General features: G+C 36.4%; 2 pseudogenes across 1 annotated transcript in view; both read right to left on the reverse strand.

Moving 5' to 3' along the window:
* Positions 1-8,993, reverse strand: part of LOC143681961 (olfactory receptor 9A4-like) — a 79,277-nt pseudogene extending 70,284 nt beyond the window's left edge. Inside the window, exons 1-2 of the transcript XR_013175000.1 lie at positions 8,808-8,993; positions 7,691-7,733 (exon numbers count right to left, since the gene is read on the reverse strand). The product of XR_013175000.1 is annotated as an olfactory receptor 9A4-like (transcript). The remainder of the gene's footprint in view (positions 1-7,690; positions 7,734-8,807) is intronic.
* On the reverse strand, positions 1,605-2,024 carry LOC143687558 (histone H2A.Z pseudogene; annotated as a pseudogene).
* Positions 8,994-14,965: the final 5,972 nt, after the last annotated feature.

Raw genomic sequence — 14,965 nt, forward strand, 5'->3', positions numbered from 1 at the left:
ATATTTAAAGTGCTGAAAGCAAAAAAAAAACTTCCCAAGAATTCTATATCTGGCACACTGCTTTTCAAAAATGAGGGAAACCTTAAGGCATTCCCAGATAAGCACAAGCTGAGGGAGTTTGTTACCACTAGACCAGCCCTATAAGGATGTTAGAGTTCTGCAGGTTGAAAGGAAAGGGCAATAGACAATAGCTCAAAGCCACAGGAAGAAATACAGATCTCTGGTGAGAGTAACATCATGGATAACTATAAATGCCAGTACTATTGTGTTTTTGGTTTGTAACTACACTTTTTACTTCCTACAGGATCTAAAAGAAAAATGGTAAATCAATGGTTTTAAACTCATAATGTATAAACATGTCATTTGTGATAAGAACTACATAAAGGTGGGGGATCATGAGGTATAGGAGCACAGTTTGTGTATACTATTGAAGTCGAGGTGGTATCAAAACAAATAAGACTGTGATAGATTTGAGATGCTAAATTTAATCTCCAAGGTAACTCCTAAGAAAAAACTGGAGCTCATACAGACAGAAATTAGAGCACAGTGTCCCCCAACTGGGGGGCAGGAGGAATGAGAAAGTAATGCAAAATAAGTATAAGGCATTTATTTGGGGAGATAGGAAAGTTTTAGTAACGGAATGTGGTGTGGGATACTACAAACTGTGAACATAATTAATCCCATTTAAAGGTATGCTTGGGAATGGTGGAGATGGGAAAGTTTGTGTTATATATGTTCCCACAATTTGAGAAAAAAAAAGAGCAAGCAACTACAGAGACAATGACAACTAAATGCAATATATGACCCTAGATACGATCTAATAAGGAAGGAGAAAAGACTCAAAGAGATGATAATTGAGACATGAAAAAAATGGAATATAGACTGTAATCCTTATTTCAATGTTAAATTTTTTGAACTTGATAACTGTATTTTAAGATGGTAACACAAGCGAATATCCTTGTTCTTAGGAAATGTTAATATCAGTCTTAATTGTTCAAGGATAATATTGTATACAACCTACACTAGATAGAGAGAGATGAGATGATATGGCAAATGTGGCAAAATATTAAAATTAGTAGATTTGGGTGTATGGGAGGTAGGGGTATGTTGGAGTTCTTAGTATAGGATTTCTATTATTTTTGTAATGATTCTATAAGTTTGAAAGTATTTCAAAATAAAAGAGTTAAAAAAAGAATAATAATAGAATAAACTATGAACAACCTAACACAAATAAATTTGACAACTTAGATAAAACAGGCCTCTTCCTTAACTACTATACTATCACAACTCAGTCAATATGAAATAGATCATTTGAATATCCACATTACTATTGAGGAAATTGAAGACAATTTTCTTTCTTTCTTTTTTTTACGTTGGGATATAACCTTTATTCAGCTTATCCACCAGAGTGCAAATAATGTCTGTACAAAACCAAATGTTTGCTACTTTAACTTCTGATCACAATTAAAACCTAAACAGTTTTTTAAATATGGTTAAGATTCAAATGCAGAAGTTTGGTTAGAAAGCTAATTATACTTCCAACCTGTTCAAATAGAATTACAAAAGGACAAAATTGTGTTTTTCCCAAAGATACAATCCACTGGAATTACCAACACTGGACAGCTGGTAAGTGTAATAATAAGGAATCCAGGCACCCTTTAGACAGTACTCTGCTGTCCTTTCTTGGCAAACAGAAATTTGTAGATATGTGGAATAACACCAGCAATGTAGCCTTGATCAGAGAGTCCAATTCTTCATCTACACGAATAGCAAGGTGCAAACGACAGGGGTAAAACGCTGTACCTTGAAATCTTTGGATGCATTTCCTGTCAATTCAAGTACCGGGGCAGTGAGTTACTCCAGGAGGCTGACCTGTGCACCGCGGCCGTAGCTCCCACACGCCCGTGGCTGATAGTCCTACAGTTCAGGACGCCCACTAGAAACTGCAAGCCGGCTCTCTGCGAGCGGGAAACCGCCTTTGTCGTATCTTTTCCAGAGTCCTTCCCACACTTACCTCCAGCCATTTCTAATTCTGCTGAAGGTCAAACAAGCGAGGCAGAGAAAGAGCTAGTCAAATATCCAGCGAGATCCCGCCGCCTACTCCTTCGTCGCACCGCGATTCAAACTGCCAGCACATAATTTATTTAGAATTTTTGTGTACAAACATCGTATCCACCAACCTAAAACTCCCTCTGCACCTCCCTCTGGTAACCTCTAATCTACTTTCTGAGTCTGTGAATTTGCTATTTCTAAATATTTGATAAATGTGACATCATATAATATTTGTCCTTATGTGCCTTGCTTATTTCACTCAGCATAGTGTTTTCAGGTTTCATCCATGTTGCAGCATGTCTCAGCACTTCATTCCTTCCTACAGTCAAATAATATTCTATGTGTATATGTACCACATTTTGTTTATAAATTTATTTGTTGATGGACATTTGGATTGCTCTCACCTTTTGGCTATTGTAAATACGCTGAACATTGGTATACAATTATCTGTTTAGTCTCCAGTTTCAACTTCTGAGGTTATATATCTAGGAATTGAATTGCTAAGTCATATGGTAATTCCATATTGAACTGTTGAGGAAGAGCTATATTGCTTTCCACAGTGACAGAAATATTTCACATTCCCACAGGCAATACGTGAGAGAGTTCCTATTTTTCTGCATCCTCTCTAACACTCGTTATTTTCTCTATTTTCAATAATAGTCATCCTTGCAAGTGTGAAGTATAATTTAAAAACTCTTCAAAAAGAAACGTCCAGTTCCAAATGGTTTCACTGGAGAAACTTGCCAAACATTTGAAGAAGAATTAATATCAATTCTACACATCTTTTTCAGAAAATAAATTGTGAGGGGACATGTCTCAATGCATTTTATGAAGCTAATATTACTCTGATGTCAAAACCAGACAAGACAGTACAAAGAAAGCAGGCTACCAATATCTCACAGTAATAAATATCAAAAAATTCTTTATAAAATATTAGCACATAGTATCAACAATGACAAAGTGAAGATTATTCCAGGGCAGGATCAAAATTCAAAGCTCAATCAATGTAATCTAATGTTTTCGTTAGTTAATATTGCTGGAAATGCAATATTACAGATATGGAGTGACTTTTAAAAAGGGAATTTATTAAGTTATAAGTTTATCATTCTAGGGCCATAAAAATGTCCAAACTCAGGCATCAGAGGAAGATATCATTACTTAAGAAAAGCCAATGTGTGTCACATGGGAAGTCACATGTGTAGGCACATGGCTAGCATCTGCTGGTCCTTGTTCCTGGTTCCATTGCTTCCAGGTTCTGATGCCAGTGGTTTTCTCTCTAAACATCTGTGGGCCTTCACTTAGCTCCTCCAGGACATATCTATGGACTCTGACTTGCTTAGCATCTCATCAGAAGGCACATGGCTATGTCTGCTGGGCTCTGCCTCTCCACACTTCTATGTCTAGATATCTGCCCTCTCTATTGGGACTCCAAGCATCTTCAAATGTCTCCATCTGTGTCAGCTCTGAAGCAACTATCTAGCTTCTGTCAGCTCTTTCAGCTCCTGGTGTCTCCTGGGGGTGTCCACGTCCGGATCTGAGGTTTCTCCAAAATGTTTCCCCATTTAGAGGACCCTGGTAAACCAATCAAGACCCTCCTTGCATGGATGGGGTCACATCTCAATCTAATCAAAGGGTCACACCCACAATTGGGTGTATCACATCTCCATGGAAACAATCCAATCAAAGTTTCCAACCCACAATATTAAATCAGGATTAAAAGAAACATGGCTGCCTCCACAAGACTGGATCAGGAAAAGGACATGGCTTTCAAACCAGCACATCTACCATTTTAACTGGCTAAATAAAAAAAAAAAAATCATATGATCATGTCAACTGATGCAAAAAAAAGCATTTGAAAAATTCAAGTCTCATTTATAATAAAAATTCTCATAAAAGTAGGAATAGAGGATAACTACCTCAATATGGTAAACAGCATTACATTATACTTGATGTTGAAACTGTTGAAAAACTGAATGCTTTGCCCCCTAAGATTAAGAACAAGGCAAGAATGTCTGCTGTCACCAATCTTATTTGATAGGATTCTAGAAATCTTAGCCAGTACAATTAGGCAATAAAAGACCATATGTATATGGTCAAAAAGGCAATATTTATATCCCAGAAAGAAAGCAAAATATAGAATAAAATGCCCTTGTTTGCAGATAACATGCTTATTTATGTAGAAATTTCAAGCAGTATTAAAAAAAAAATTCCTAGAACTGAGTGCAACAAGATTGCAGGATACAATACAAACATAAAAAAAAATTATATTATTTCTATTAGCTACCATGAACATCCAGATGCCAAAACTAAAAATACACCATTTACAATCTCCAAAAATAATGAAACACACAGGTGTAAATCTTACAAATTATGCAGGGACTTGAATGCCAAAAACTACACAATGCTGATATAAGGAGTCAAAGAAGATTTAAACCAATGGAAGACATACCATGTTCATGAAGGCTCAACATAGTAAAGATGTGAATTCTCCTCAAATTGATATACAGGTTTAAATTAATTCCTATGAAAATCTCAGCTGAGTAGTTTTTAGTTGCAGACAAGATTATTCTAAAATTTATTTGGAAAGGCAAAGGAGTTAGAATAGCTCAAACAACTTTTAAAATGAAGAAGAAAGTGGGAGAAATCAGTTTTCCCAATTTCAAACCTTATTTTATAGCTGCAGTATTCAAGTCTCTGTAGTATTAGCATTGGTATACAGACAAAGATCTAGTAAACAGAACAGAGAACACAGGAGTGGACCCAGACAAATACGCCCAACCGATTTTATTACAAAGGTGCAAAAGCAAGGAAATGTAGCTTTTTCAAAAAATGATGCTGTAGCAATTGGACATCCATAAGCAAAAAAGTTGTAGCAGTAGTAGAAGAAAGAGGAGGAGAAAGGAGATGTAGTTTAAGTCTCATATCTTAAACAAAAATTAATTCAAAATGTATCATGGACTTAAATGTAAAATAGAAAAATAATAGGAGAGAAAACATATGGGAAAACCTTCAGGATTTAGAGGTAGGCAAAGAATGCATTTGACACCGAAAGCACAATCCATTAAAAGGAAAATGTAATAAATTGGAAGTTATCAAAATTTACAACATTAACTCTGTCAAAAGACTCTTTCAGAGAATGAAAAGTCAAGCTCTATGCTGGTAATAAAACCACATATCTGACAAAGGATTCATCTCTAGAAAATATAAGAACTCTCAAAACTTAACATTAAAAATCAATAGTCCGAAAAAAATGAATAGTCCAGTTAGAAAATGGACAAAAGACAAGAGTCGTTCACTAAACAAGATATACAGATGGCAAAACACACACACACACACACACACACACACATACGTGAAAAGATGTTCAACTGAATTAGCCATTGGAGAAATGTGTGCTAAAATGACCATGAGATATAATGACATATCTATCAGAATAACTAAAATAAAAATACTGACCGTATCAAATCCTGGTGACGATATGGAGAAACTGGATCACCCATACATTGGTGGTGGGAAGGGAAAATGATACAGCCACTTTAGAAAAGAGTGTGGTGGTTTCTTATAAAATCAAACATACAACCCATCATATGACTCTGCAATTGCACTCTTAAGTACTTATCCGGAAAATGAAGATATATGCTCCTACAAAAGGCTGAACATGAATATTGATAGTAACTTTATTCATAATAGCCCTAAATTGAAAACAATTACATGTAGTTCAGTAGGCAAATGGATAAACAAACTGGTACATCAGTACCATGGTGTACTACTAAGCAATACCCATGGTGTATTATTAAGCAATAAAATAAGGATTGCGCTATCAATACACAAAACAACTTGGATGAATCTCCAGAGAATTATGCTGGGTGAGAAAAAAAAAAAGCCACTTACAAAAAGTACTATGTGATTGCATTCATAGAACATTCTTGAAATTCTGAAATTACGGGAAAGGAGAGCAGATTAGTGACTGGCAGTTGTTCAGAAGGGAGTTGGGGTGAAAGGTGGGGGGGGTGGGATGGAAATGGGCACGGTTATAAAAGTGCCACATGAGGTATTCTTGTGTTGATGGAAATGTTCTACATCTTAACCATCAATGTCAATATCCTGGTTGCAATATTGTCCTACAGTTTTCCAAGCTGTTATCACTGGGTAAACTGGGTTAAGGGTGCATGGATCTTTCTGCTTACAATTTCATGTGAATCTACAATTATCACAAAATAAATATCTTAAATAATAAACTAAAAATACCCACACACAAGGGAAGTGTATATGTGAACTCTGTACTTTCAGCATGATTTTTCTGTAAACCTACAACTACTCTAATAAAAGAAAAAAAACTTAAAAAAATACCCACCCACAAAACTTCATTAAGTGTTTTCCAAGAACAAATATAGAAAATAGAAATTGAACGTATTAGAATGACTGGCTGGCTAATAGGGAAAATTAGGGGTGTGAGAGTGGGGAGTGAGAATAAAGAAAATATTTTGTTAATAAAATATTTTTTATTAAAAAAAATAAACAAATATAAAATATTTTTATTTGTTTTTAATAAATTTGTTTTTAGTAAAACAAATAAAACGAATATAAAATATCTGTTTTATTAACAAAATATTTTAAATTAAAAAAAGTTCATTTTAGTCAGTTAACTCTTGGTGCATTACTGGTTAGCTGACTAGCCAATAATGAATTGTGGCACAGGGATTCATTATTCCACACTGAATGCATTGAAAGTCATGAATCAGGGGTCAAAACAAACAAAAAATTCCTTCATAATAGGAAGTTTTTATAATGTCCATGAAGTTCCATATATAGTCAAAGGCATAATATAATTGTCTCAGTAAGTATGACAAATTTATTTCCATTTTGATTTCAGCTTTTAGGTATTTATTTATACATCAACTGATAGAATTCGAGTCATTGTTCATGGAAAGATCTATGTAACTATAGTAATAGGTAAGTTAACATTTCAGAATCCCTTGATTTGAGCAGTTCTGCAAACTGGCTCATTTTACTTGTTTAGATAATTAATCTGCAAAGGCATATTGTCATTAAGTAACAACTACCTCTCTATTTTTATGTCTTTTAATTCTCTTATTAAATTTTCTATCAAAGTATAATGTCAAAAGAAAAAAAGAGGAGAATTTTCTGCCTAGGGTTTTCAGTAGACATTTTAAATTAATAAATAAATCATTGAGAAAAAATTTCTTGTATGTTTCAGGTCCAATTCTGAAAAGGTTTTATACTGATAAATCCTTTTCTGACCATATGAGGAAACAATATACTTTTAAAAATCAGAACTATTTGATTTTTAAGAATGTGTTCAATTAATAAACATCAATTAAACTACTGCTATATGCCAGGAACTACATTAGATGCTGATAAAAATTGAAAATGAGACATAAACTGTCCACAATTTGCCATGGAAAGGAATAAAGATAAGAGAAAACTGTTATAGAGCAAAGAGTGGGTTGTAACTTCTGGGATGTAGGGGTGATACTCAAAAAGCTTTTAAAGAGAAAGTAGATGTTTGGGTGACAGAGAAGAGAATGAAGTGCATGTGAGACAAAGAGACAGGTATACGATAGGCATGGAGCCATGAGAGGCAACATCTTCAAGGAGCTTTGTCTTTCTCACTTACCGTGCTAAATCAGAGTTCTCCCTAGGGTTCTCATGATTGCAATCTAGGAAAAGACAACAAGGTTAGGATCTCTGACGACTAGCCATCCTATCTCTTCTTGACACTCATGTCATGCTTTGGCTTCTCTAACTGCTCTCTCATTCTCTTCTCTATCCAAACCAACTTCCTCTTAGTCTCCACTACCTGAAAAACTAACACGTCAAAGACCAACATGAGCACCTGGCCCCAACTTATGCCCAACCTTCAGGTCAGATGTTCTCCATTAACTTGTGTTTCCCTACAATTTCCTAAGAGAGAAAATCTATTTGGTCACTGAACATCCATAAAGTTTCAGATGATGAGCAATTAGCCCAGTACAATATATGGACAAAGGAAACATAGTCTCCTTTTTTATTCCTCTTTCAATAACTAGATGCCCTGTTGGATATTCTGATTCAAGTTGCCAGAATAAGAGGTTCCCCAATTTCAATGTTTTGCAACATTTAGAACCATCTCTAGAATGTTTTAAAAATGCTTATTTCCAGGGCCATATGTAATTGGTCTTGGGTGAGGTTCCTCAGGTGATTTTAATGTGCAGACACATCAAGAACCACGACGACTCTTAGGTCACTGTTAGAGGAGAGATGTGACTCCCCTCAGCCCAGTGACTAATGAAGTCCTTTCAGCTTTCGTTATCGGAGTCAACCTTATACCAAGCTCCCCTCAGGCAACATGTTAGCTGATACCCCTATACCTTATGCATATATTGTCAAAAAATAGACAGTATTGCCTTGAACAAAGGAAGATTATTCTCTTAGACTCATATCCCTCCCTTCACAGATACAGTCATTCCAGATTTTAGAATTGGGGATTATTTAATAAACTCCCTTGGAGGCAAATGGAGAAGGTAAGATGGTATACAATAGACTGAATTCTCACTGGAATTCCTGGATTCTACTAACTGGTGGTGACTTAGCTATCTGGCTTATGCTGTGTTCCTGGAGCAGCTGGCCTTGATAGACAGCATCCTTCACACACCCATCACCATCTTAATGATGTTTGGTATAAAGCCAGTTTTTTTCCAACTGTCAACAAGAAAAATCCTTATCATGGGAAAATTAGAGAGGAAGGGACTCACCTCTTCATCTGGATAATCTGCCTGGTTGGAGAAAAACTTTGGGGGTTATGCTTTTGGGATGCCCCCCACAGAAGTTTAGAAAAACAGTTCCTTCTTCAATAATTAATAAGAGAGACTTCACTCCTGCACAGCCTATTCCATGACTAGCAGTCACAAGGTTAATTTTCTATCCCAAAAACCCATGTCTCCTCAGTCATCCAAAAACAACACTGGGAAAACAATATGCCATTTGTGATTTAGCCCAACGCTTCTTGGCACGGGCCTGGAGACGGATGTTTATTCTCTGGGCTTGGACTTCCAAGGATATCATAGGAAAATGAGACAAAGCGTGAACACACAGGTTCTGCTGGGTGTAAACATTCATGTCCATTTATTGGAACTCACAGACCCATATGAAGAAAGACACTGACTCCTATTAGAAACACAAATACACAGAAACATGCGTAAGCATATCAGCTCATAATCACCAGAACTAGCGTAAAGAATAATGAACTTGAGCACACATGCTTTTCCCCTTTCCCTGCCCCATGACTTATGATCCATATTCGGAAGGGAAATAAATTCTAACTACCGCATGCTGCTTTCACCTCCATGTAAGTAATCAAAGCTATTTACTCATACTCCTTTCTTATCTCCTAAGAGATCACTTCACAGATGATATATTCAGAGGTGTGGCATCTTTGCCTATAGAGAAGTAACTGTGCTTCCTTTAGAGGATAAGTGAACTCCACTGCTTTCCTCTGTGTCTGGTGAGAGAGGGGGAGCTCTCTCTCCTGGAGCAGGAGAAGCCAGAAGGTGAACCCACACACTGAAGGTGGGAAACAGGGCTCAGACTTTTAGATGATGAGAAAGTTTTTACCTCAAATTCTCATCTCTCCCTCCATGAAAACACTGGCTACACTGGAGGGCTGAGAATCCTAATTCAGTGCATCTCTCCTTTCCATCCTTCTCCTTCTCATATTGCCTATCACTTATGGCTCTGCCTCTAAGGAGTGGCTGGAACTTCAGTGGTGATGGCATACTATTCCATCCTCTCACTTCAGCTTTTCTCACTCACCTCTCTACAAGGTCTCCCAGAAATCAGGAAAGCTCACCTGACTGGAGTCACATATCAATGCCTGAAGGCTCTAGCTGGGTCTGGCCTGGCACAATTCCATGGTGAGGTTCTACAGGGGTTGGATGATAACTTGAAATAAATGTTCATTTTTCCAAGTCTGGATAAGTTGTCTAGTTCAGGACAGGCTGCCTGTACTGGAAACTCTCTGTCCCCTACATTCCACCTTCTAAAACTGGCTTCCTTCACATTATCGTAAGGTCCCAGTTGGAGGGAAAGAGAATCAGTGTCCAGAACACAGCACGAGTCTTCACATATGACCAGTGCTGAGTGTATGGAGCTGTGAATTCCATGATTTAGGCCACAAAAGTGTTCAATATTTAGAGTCCCCTTTATTCTTCCAGATTCCTGGGTCATTTTCATCTATTCGATAAAGAATTTTGACATTTATTCTGTGTCAGAAATTGGAAATACAAAGGTTTTGACCTCAAGGAATTCCCAACATGTACTTCTCAGCTCACATTCTGATAAGTGTAGTTTGGATTATTTTTGTTTATGAGCATTCATTTTACTCTATTTGATCATATCAACCTCACAAGCTATTTTCCTTTCTATTCTTTAATCTTGAAAATCATTCTTGCAGCTAATTGCCTCATGGATTTATTTGGATTTATTTGGTAGAGGAATCAATTCATGAAACAGGAAGACATGACATAAGACTCCAGAAGAAAATAAGTTTCCATGGAATATATGCAAAGTTGCATGTATATGATAAATATGTAAAAATATAGATATGGGAGTTTATGCAAATGAAAAGGAATTGCTCTCATTTAGTAAAATTTTAAAAAGAAACAAGAAAAGAAGAAAAACCATTTCCTTTCACTTAATTCATTTTTATGAATTTCAAATTTATTAATATGAAATTTTCAAAATAATAATGTGGACACAATTACTGACTCAATGTACATAATAATTTGAGGGAGGATAAGGGGGAGAAGTGGGATATAAGAGAATTAAATCAACATCTATCAAATAGAAAGTTAATAGAAAATATCTAAATTTACAAACCAATCAAAAACAGTACAAGTTTATTATTAAGAGGTGTGGAAATACTTACAGGAGAAGTTTTCTCTATGGGGGGTACTGGGTATGTAAGAAGGAGAAATGCAGGGACCTATTACTTTTTAGTACAGTTCTTGTAGTAGTATTTTATTTTTAAAGCTATATATTTTATTTCGTATGAAAATTTTTTATTAAAAAATTTTAAATTATCTTACACATCAGGAAAGATTCTTGTAATCATGTTTGACTCTGGATATGCTATTAAGATTCAGGGTGTTTATATGTATCAGAAACTTAGTCATCAGTATTGAACTTGGGTAACTTAGTCAATCATTTGTTCCTGACCACAGTGTCCAAGGTCAAGGAAATAGAAATAACTATATATTGTTCTTATAAGTGATAAAGCATAAACTATGGTCAGAAGTGGAATAACCACCCCCAAACACTGTAAGTTATCTTTTTTTTCCTCTCCCCACCACTTTTGGTCAGACCTCTAACAATACCATCATCTGAATCATTTCTGTTGTCTCCAATTTTTTGACTGCTAGTCATCTTTCAATACTCATCAGAAAAACTTCTTATTGCATAACTGTGATATGAAAGACACTCTGTTAAGTGCTGCAGAATTTCATTAGACATGAACACAAGTAGGCAAAGGACTATAATGCAAGGTAAAGTAAAGTAGGTTCCATATGAATGGTATACTTGAGATACTGTAGGTTAAAAATGTGTATTATGACATTAGTTTTGATGGATTAGAATATATTTCATACAGAAGGGGGTATGTGAAACAAACCTCAAAGAATGCATTTAACTTTGATGTTGGAAATTTGACTTGTGTAAGGCATTATGGAAGTGTGGAAGTATGAACAAAGACTTGACAGCAGGTCATTTATAGGTGTCAATGAAAAGCCTAATGTAGCCAGAAGGTATAAGGTGTACATACAGAATAGTAGTAGGAGGTCAACCTGTAAATGTAGACTGAGGAATTTTTATTTACCTCAGCAGACAAAAGAGCATATAAAGATTTTTTAGTAGGAAAGTGCCCCAAACAGACTTCTCTTTAGAAAGGTTCATTTGACCTTTTAAGATTACTTGAATTAGAAGAAAGAAACTATAAGAATAGCAGTTAGGAAGCTATTCTAGCAACTACAGTGAAAAGTTGTGAGGGCCTGAACTAATGTAGTCAAGAAGGAAATGAAAGAAGTGTGGGTGAAATTCAGTACAGGGAGACTTAAGTGATTTGACAGCTGATTGATCCATCTTTCTATCTCTCTTGCTCCATACAAAAAAGATGACTCTAGTCTTCATGTCTGGTATGTGGGAGAAATGTGGTAGCAACAGCAGGAAGAGATTGTTTGAGTAGGCTATGTTTTTGATACACTGAATTAAGGTACTAGTAGAACATCTAGCTGGAAAGGAGCAATAAACAATGAGGTTAGGAGCTCAGGAATAAAGTCAATTGAAGATTGAGGTATTTCAGCACTGTTTTGGTTTGCTAAAGGTGATAAATGCAATATACCAGAAATGGGTTGGCTTTTTAATAGGGATATATTACAATTTACAGGTTCTTAGGCCATGAAAACATCCAACTTAAGGCATCAACAGGTCGATACTAGGATTCTGAAAATAGGCTGCTGGTATTTGGGATACCTCTGTCACATGGGAAGGCACATGACTGCTGCTGGTCCTTCTCTCACAGATTTTTCAGCTACTGCTTTCAGTGTCTTCTTCTCTATTTTTTGCGTGTCCTTGTCTCTCAGCTTCTCCGAGCATTTTTCCTGTGTGTAGTCCTTTTATAAAGGACTCCAATAAGTGGATTAAGACCCACACAAGACTGTGTGTGACCCACCTTGAAGGAGGTGGGTCAGATCTCGATTGAAATAACCAAATCTACATCTATAGGAATGGATTAAAAGCAATGATTTTTTAAATACATTGCTTCAAACCATCACAAGCACTAATATTGTATTTAAAGCAGGAGTCATATACAAAGAAGAAGACCACAATTAATAAAAATTATTAATAAAAATAATTAAAAATTATTTGTTTATGGAATTAGGTAAAAAGACACAAAAGAAGAAATAGCATCATAAGAAAATAAACCTTTTTTGCTGTGATGTGCTTTTCATTTTGCCCTGCTTCATTTTTTGTGCTATTTATTTATTTCAAGGAGAGAAAGGAAGGAAACAAGTGGAGCTAATTTTGCCACCTTGAGCTGAAAGTTCATAAACACACAGACTCAGTGTAGATTTTAAGGTTTGTATCCCAAAGGAAGAGAACAGCCCTGGAAAGGTTTATTTTATTACTCCCCTCTCAACACAGGTGTGGGCCCCTGGAAATTATGTTGAGATCTGAAGGTCTTAGTGAGCTAGCAGTTGAGGATTAGGTAGGTGTATTAGCTACACATGAACCTGACCATCACAGATGAGACCTGAGTGACTCATCATTCTTAATTTGCCTGAGACTGAGAGGTTTCTTGAGACATCGGACTTTCAGGGCTAAGACTGGGAAAATTCTAGGCAACTCAGGGCAAGATGTTCACCCAAGATAAAGAAAATGGGCATAAATGTCATAGCTTAATATCAGTTCTTTCTCAAAAGTTTCTCAAGACATGTTCAGGACTTTGAAGCAGACATTTACAGAGAGATCATGGGTGAGCTCTCTATGTGTACAAACCAGAGAAGCTACTGGTTGGTGTAGAGGTCTCTTGTCAGCAACCATTTACCAATAGAAATAGAGTCCCAAAGATTCAACTAGGAAACTTTTCTGGATCTAATCCTAAAGGTTGCTATAAAGCAGAAGGCAAGATTGGAGGGGGCTTGGGGTCATCAGGGAATAAAAAGGCTTGGATCAGGGTAGTGTCAGGCTGGCAAAAGAAGATTCAGCAAAAACAATTGTTTCACATGATTGAAGTGGTTGAAATGGCAAGCAAATTAAGATCTCTAACACAAGGATAGTATTTAGTCTATAAAACCAGGAAGGACAGCCTGTTTTCTGTCCTGGGGATATGTGCATGACGTGTGCCATTGTACAGCTACTGTTGACTTTTGTTATAGAAGCAGAATCTGTCTAAAAGGGCATCTTTAAAGGGTAAGAGAGTGTGTTGAGAACCCCTGCCAAGTGGCCTAAAGGAACTCACAGACCGTCTCTTCCTCATGATTTCTTCAGAAACTTCAGTGGGCACTGCAGACTCATTAATCTTCCTTCTATCTAGCTGACCTGCCAGTTTAAGGATATTAGTTCCTACCCCTAGAAACAGAGATCAGCCACAAAAAATAAACTATAATTGTAAATTGTGAGAAGCAGCAAGGAGTAATGATGAGACCATGGCTTTTGGAATTAGAGAGACCTTGAGATTTTATTTAGTCCTATTACTTACTACCTGTGTCATCTTGTGTACATTAATTTCTATGATACTGAGGTTTCTTCTTTATAACATTGGTTGAATAGTACATCTCAGGAGGTTTTATGAGACCTAGGAATAATCATAGGAAAATTCCAAGCACACAGCAATGCGGCCCAACTCTATTTGTTAAGCTATGTGTGATTGTGTGTGGTTGTGTGCATGGCATTGTATGTGTGACTGTGTGCATTTGATTATGTACACATGATGCTGTGTGTGTGCGCGTGTGTGCATGTAGCTCTTAGGTTGATATTTTGGCTGAGAATTTTATCTGGGAACAGAAATCCTTTCTTCTTTCTCATTCTTCCTCAATAGCTCTGTTGTAGACTAGATGCTGTATCTCTTTCAGAGGCAAAGAGGCTCAACTTCTCCAACTCCTCACAGCTCCCCCATGCTCAAAAACATTGGTGGATACAAAATATGATTTATTTTTGAAAGAAACATTCTGGCTCTAAATCATAGAAGAGTTTAGTACATATGAGAGCAAAAGTGGATGGAAGGAGACCAGTTAGGAAGTGTTATGGTAGTTAGTACTAGTGCAGGTGAGAGATGAGTGTGGTTTGATTAAGGATGAGGCAATTGGAGATGGCAAGAGTAATTGCATTCTAGATATCTATGAGATAGAGACCACAGGAT

The sequence above is a fragment of the Tamandua tetradactyla genome, chromosome 1 (assembly GCF_023851605.1).
Source record: "Tamandua tetradactyla isolate mTamTet1 chromosome 1, mTamTet1.pri, whole genome shotgun sequence".
Classification (NCBI taxonomy): Eukaryota; Metazoa; Chordata; class Mammalia; order Pilosa; family Myrmecophagidae; genus Tamandua; species Tamandua tetradactyla.